We start from the raw sequence: 6,794 nt of genomic DNA, 5'->3' as shown, positions 1-6,794 counted from the left end.
GAGAGAGAAACATCAATGATGAGAGAGAATAATTGATTGGCTGCCTCCTGCACGCCCCCTACTGGGGATTGACCCCACAACCTGGGCATGTGCTCTTGACTGGAATTGAACCGAGACCCTTCAGTCCACAGGGATTTCTTTGTTATGGGGTGGGGCCACAACATTAGTAACAAAGACAGAATTTCCGGAGGATGAGGCCCAGAAATCAGGATTTTAAAAAGTTTCCCAGGTGATTCTAATGTGCAGCCAAGGTTGAGAACCACTGGTCTAGGGGCTGTGAAGAGACAGGAAATACTCGAATGAAAGACAGGAGACCTGCGAAAGGACCTGGCCAACTCATGTTAATTACTTAGCATAGATGGTTACCTTTCTGAGGTCAACATCCTCTTTTCACACTGTGTGTTAAAAACACACACACACATAGAAATATAAGCCTACTTACCTGTGCCCAGTCACTCCTACTGCCTTGATCCTCTCTGAGGTCTCTGTGGCCCCCTCAGAGCCTGCAAACTACTGACGGGCTTTTCCTGCCATTCAGCCAACACTGCTGCCTAGCCCAGCACTACCACTACCTCCCGCTCCACTGGAGGCCAGCCACTTTTTCATGATGCTATTATACTCGTGGTACCTACTGAGATTCTAAATCCATAATGGGACAAAATGGACCCTAATGGGACAGGAAATAGGCTAACTCAACATTGGTGGGAGGAGACATGAATAAGTGCAGAGACCACACCCACTTAGGGCAATCAAGGGACATCTGCTGGAGAAGATGTGTTTTCCCATCATTGTTTCCTTACTTTTTTGCTCTCTCTCTCTACAGAGCATTTTAGTGGCCTCAGCCACTCCCATATAGTACACTCAGGAAGATATACCGTGACTGGAAGACCTCTCGCATAATCAGGGCTTAATAATACTAATAGTGACAATAATAGCTAATGCTCATGTCCCCAGGCCCTGTTCTAAGCATTTTACTTTGAAAACATCATTTCATCCTCATAACAATCCCATGAAGGAAGTACAACCATTATCTCCATTTTAGAAGTGGAAACTGATTGCTTGCCCAAATCCTATTGCCTCTCAGGACCAACCTCAAGTATCATCCGCTTCAGGGAGTCCCAGTGAAGTAGTAGTGGCCATGCACACCAACTTCCGAGCCTGAGTCTCCTGGTTGGAGTCCCCTCATTGGCTGTGTGACTTCGGGTAAGTTATTCCATCTCCTCAGCTACACAGTAGGGATACTTGTACTTACCTTCCAGGATTGTCAGGAAATTTGAATAACATGGTATGAATAAAACTTTGACAACAAGTCCTAGCATATAATGGGAACTCAATAATTAGCTATTATTGTTATTATTTTATCAACTAGGAGAGGACCTTTTCCTTCTCTAAACTCCCTTATTGGCCTAATTACTCCCACCCATCCCGTTATTATAGCTTGTGTGGGCAAATGTGATGTTTTTCTCATTTTATATCTCTACAACGACTTACAGTATATTGACTGTTGTAGGTAACAGACATGTGCTGGATGGATAAATGGCTGACAACAGGCTATGCAATTTGGTTGATTTAAAAAGCAAACGCTTACATGAGTCCATCTTTACATTTGTTCCTTTCTCCTCAAAGTGTAGTGCAGCAAAATGTAATCCCAAGTATTTGAAAATACTAGACTAGCTGGGACCTTGGTAAATGAATGGTACATGTATAATTAAAACAAATTATTTTATTTTTAAGCAGTATTTGTCCAAGTTAATCCTATTGCATATTATTAGGTTAATTATATTTTCAAGTCACCTGATTTGTAATAGAAGTGTATTGATATATACCTGGACTTTTAATTTAATATAATTTATTTTTAACTTTTTAGTTTACTAACAATATGACAACTTCATTTATGGCAGTGATCAAAGTACACATTCTATTAATTCTTACAAATTATCAATTTGAACACAATTTTGACTTCTGAAAAATCTCTGTCCAGCAAAAGTATTCTCTAGAACAGGGATGGCGAACCTATGACATGCGTGTCAGAGGTGACACGCGAGCTCATTTTTTTGGTTGATTTTTCTTTGTTAAATGGCTTTTAAATATATAAAATAAATATCAAAAATACAAGTCTTTGTTTTACTATGGTTGCAAATATCAAAAAATTTCTATATGTGACATGGCACCAGAGTTAAGTTAGGGTTTTTCAAAATGCTGACACGCCGAGCTCAAAAGGTTTGCCATCACTGCTCTAGAACATACTTTATAAACTGCTTCTATAAGACAGGCTAAAATACTGAATAACCTCAGAATATACACTGGCATTTTTTAAAGTCAATTTACACAGAGAATCGGTGTGAGAAAAGCGCCCTCTGTTGGATTTAGAAGTCCTGGAGGAAATGTTGCTATTGCCAACTCTGGAGACCTATCTTAGCGGGATATTTCCGTTCTCAAGAGCTCTCTTGATTCTAAGGCCCTCTTCTATCCAGTCCACCCTTCACAATACTCTGCCCTCTGCTCTAGCCCTTTAAATCCACCCCTGACCCTTTCCGCTGGGCCCGATTCTTTCCTACCAATCCTGACATGCCTCTAAGAGCCTCCTGTGGAAAGAGCATCCTGCCCCTTCTTTCTGCATCAAAATGAAACACACACAGGCGTTATCTCAATACATGCAGGATGTCCTCCACCACTTCTCTGACTCCATGGACTGGGATATATGCAATTACTTATCTCCACGTGGCTGCTGGACCTCTCCATTATTACCTCTAACTTACACACGAACATCCTCTCTCACCCACCGCTGCTCCTTACCAACCTCCAATACATTGTGGTTTTCTAAGATAAATATAATTTTGATGAAAATATGTTACCCACGTTAGAGAACGTGCTGAAAACGGCCTCTAAAGCTCATGTATTTGCTTACTTTCTTCTTACTGTATCAAATTGGAAATTTGAAAATTCAATCTAGTTAAGTGTCATGTTCTAGTTCAGCATCACAGCAAAGTTAATTTTAAAAAGCATATTCCAACACGCTTTTCATCAGCTTAATGAAATGCAATACTTATGCTATGAATACAAGTGTTTCTTAAAGTTTCCCCCCTTTCCCTAGATCCATTCCCTGAAGAGCGATTTTCAAAGTGTGGGGGTCTCTAATGCCCTTTCAGTGTGACTGCAGGGTCAAAACTATCTTCATAAAAAAGACATGGTTTGCCTTTTTGCCTTTCATCCTCTCATAGGTACACAGTGAGTTTTATGGAGGCTACCTGATGTATGATGACATCCATTCCATTGCCAGGGCTAATGGAATACGAGCTGGTGTATTCTTGTGTTTTCTAGAGAGCTTTCTATGTGCATTTTCAGAGACTGTTCTCTGTACCTCTGTGCTCTTAACATGCTTTTGTTTTTCTGTTTTACCTGCTATCTTTATCATTCACTTCATCATTTTTGAAATCCCAGCTTTCTCCTTGCATCTTTGCAAAAATACAAGAAGTACAGTTTGTTAACTTGTTTTGAAATCATATTTTAAAATTTTTCTTATTTTTAATTGCTAACATGAGAAATACTGATACATATAATCCACATAAATGAAACCTCTTTGGGTACTTAATAATTTTTAAGAGTAAAATGTGTCCTTGGACTAAAACAAGTTTGAGAACCATTACCTTAGAATATAATGCTATCTCCTGAGGAGACCATATTTCTTTTTTGTTTGTTTGTTTTATCCATTTTATTATTTTTTTCTTTATTGTTTAAAGTATTACATATGTCTCCTTTCCCCCCTTTGACCCCTCCCTGCCACTCCTGCCCCCGAGCATATGCCCTCACACCCCTAGTGTCTGTGTCCATCTGTTATGCTCATATGCATGCAACAAGTCCTTTGGTTGATATCTTAACCCCCGCCCCCCACCTTCCTTCTGAAGTTTGATGGTCTGTTCAATACTTCTCTGTCTCTGGATCTATTTTTGTTCACCAGTTTATGTCGTTCATTATATTCCACAAATGAATGAGAGCATGTTATATTTATCTTTCTCCGACTGGCTTATTTCACTTAGCATAATGCTCTCCATGTCCATCCAGCGACCATATTTCTTAATGTCCTATGGCCAGCAGGCAATAATAAGTGGAAATAATAATAATTAGGGATAATAATGACACTATTTTTTTAGGCCAGGTGCCTGGGTAGGTGCTATATATACAGGGTTTCCCCCAAAAATGTATCCACACTTTAATAGCTGATAGCTCAATTTTGAATGTATTTTAACAATACTGCCTTTATAATTATTCAAAGTGTGTATATGTATATTATGGATATATAAAATCTTCAGATCTTTATAGCTATCTTACAGAGCAAGTATGGTTATCCTTGTCTGAGAGAAATTGTGGTTAGAAAGGTAACTAAGCTGCTATCATAGCTAGTAAGGAACGCACCTTAATCACACCTGTGTCTGATGCAGATTTCCTACCCTTTCCAGAAAATGATAGTTCCTGTGGAGAATGCTGTCTGCATTGCATATCTTTGGAATTTTACACACTCTTTAGGAAATCATTTTCAAATCCACTATTCCCATCAATCCTCGCAATCCCATATGAGCCACTTAACTTCCCTTGGAGATAATCCGGATATGATGTTCTTTCACTGTGTTATGCTGCTTTCGGCATTGTTCTACCTAAAGCACTCAAACTCAGGGTATCATAGCCAGGCACTTGGCTATGGTCGGCTTTTAGCACAGCAGAAGTAAATAAGACTGTTGCTTAGAGCAGGGGGTCTGCAAACATGTTCTATTAAGAGCTGGACAGTAAATATTTTCTATTTTATAGGATAAAAAGCAAATAGTGAATATTCGGTGGGTACTTATATGATGAGAGAAGACACATGTCCTACAACTTTTATTAATGAAATTAAAAATCCTATATAATAAAAGGGTAATATGCAAATTGTTCCCTCCACGGGGAGTTCCTTGGGGAGTTCAACCAGGGGCGGGGCTGCTGGCCAACCGCCTGGACCCCAGCCATGCATGAATTTGAGCACCCAGCCTCTACTGTAATAATAATTCAGTATAATTATTATTAATTTTTTTTGGTAATACATGTCTACTAAGGAGAATAATAAGAATCTTTTTTTCTTGGAATAATGTTTGGCTTAACTGGGGGTTCAGAGTTCGTGTGACCTATCATCAAATTGGTTGCAAGTGTTCATTTGCAAAAACTATTCTTAATTTCATGGCTGTACAGAAACAGCGGGCAGGATGGACTTGGCCTGTGGGCTGTGGTTGGCCAAGTCCTACTTCAGAGTGTGGTTCTCCCAATGTGATCCCTGGATCAGCAGCTCCCACCTCGCCTGGGAACTCGCCAAGAATGAGAATTCTTCAAAAACGTCTGACTCAGAAACTCTGGGGAATGGAGTCCAGCTCGCTATGTTTTTTAGAAGTCCTGCTGATGATTCGGAGCCTGGTGAAATTTGAGAACCACTGCTAAATATCTACACCTATATCCATACCTATTTATATAGCTTCAGATTTACTGACTTACTTTTGGGTGCTCTGATCCTAACTCTGCATGATGAAGCTATAGACACCCCCCTCCCCCCACATACACACTCCTTAACGCCTTCATTTAAGGGAAAATCACATCATATGTCACTTTCATCCACCCTTGAAGGTAACATCCAAAATTGCTACAAGAAATGTAACTCTCCTATTCACAGAAGTCTCAAGAGCTCCAAAGGCATTGAATTGGCAGAACATGTGTTTAAATGTTGCTCATGTTGAACAAGTACACGGCGGTGGGAGTGGCGGGGGCGGGGGGCGGTGTGTGGAGAGTGACACTGAAAAGGTTTTCTCAAGCCTCAGCCGCACTCTCAGGTGTCTTGGCGACCCCGGTCTTGGCTGGGACCCCAGGAGGAAATACCTTCAATCTCCACCCCCACCCCCTTTAGTTAATTGAAACCAGAGATAATGGCTTTCGTGTCACCTTGGTTGCCAAGACAGAAAGAAAACCAACCTGTCCAGACAGGTTGTCAAAATGACACCAGTGACTGAAAAGTACTTTCCCAACAGCCTCTCCGCCCCAGTCACCAGGACCCACTCGGGCAGCAGCACCAGACACAACACCGGCCTCCTCTAAGCTCACGCAGGAGTTTGGAAAAACTAAACCTATGCTTCTCAGCCACTCGCCTCTGCACACCACAATCACACCTTCCCTGATTCCCTTTCCACGCCAAAACCCGGGAGCAGAACTCCCGGATCCCATTCGATCACTACGGATGCCATTACAAGCATGGACAGGTCTAATGAAATCAAACGTTAGTCACCCGGAAGCAGGAGAGGACCCCTGTTGAAGTTCTTAGTCGCAGAAATAACTCCAACCTTCCCAGAGGGAAGCAGAGAGGAAAGGGTTCTGCCAACCCGAGAGGTTTCGCGGGGCCCCAGGGCCACCCAGGGACTCGGTCTTTCCCCGGCTTTCTCTGACTTTCCCTCTTCTCACTCAACAAACTGGTCCTGTGTCCTGGGGCAGTGGAGGGAGGGAACCCGACGTGGGGAGCTCAGCCACCAGCCCTCCTGGCCCGGGGCGCAGCGTCTCTGGCGCCGCGTCCAGCGCGCTCCACCCTCCCGGCCCCGCACCCGCGCCCGCAGCGCTACGCGCTCCCGGCACCCGCGGCCTCAGCGAGGAGCGACTCACAATTAGAGGCAGGAAGCACAAGGTGAAGAGCACGGTCATGAGGGCCAGCAGCAGGAGGTGATCCAGCTCCTCCAGGGGCGGCGGGGACGCCACCCTCTCGCCGGCGCCGGGCTCCACGCGGTCCCGGGTGC

The 6,794-nt window shown here is 42.9% G+C and overlaps 1 protein-coding gene across 1 annotated transcript in view; it reads right to left on the bottom strand.

Moving 5' to 3' along the window:
- Positions 1-6,794, bottom strand: part of PTGER2 (prostaglandin E receptor 2) — a 46,298-nt gene that overhangs the window by 37,537 nt on the left and 1,967 nt on the right. The window lies entirely within an intron of this gene.

This window comes from Myotis davidii, unplaced genomic scaffold (assembly GCF_000327345.1).
Source record: "Myotis davidii unplaced genomic scaffold, ASM32734v1 scaffold847, whole genome shotgun sequence".
NCBI lineage: Eukaryota > Metazoa > Chordata > Mammalia > Chiroptera > Vespertilionidae > Myotis > Myotis davidii.
Note: the sequence above shows the minus strand (reverse complement) of the source record. Positions and strands in the feature narration are given on the sequence as shown.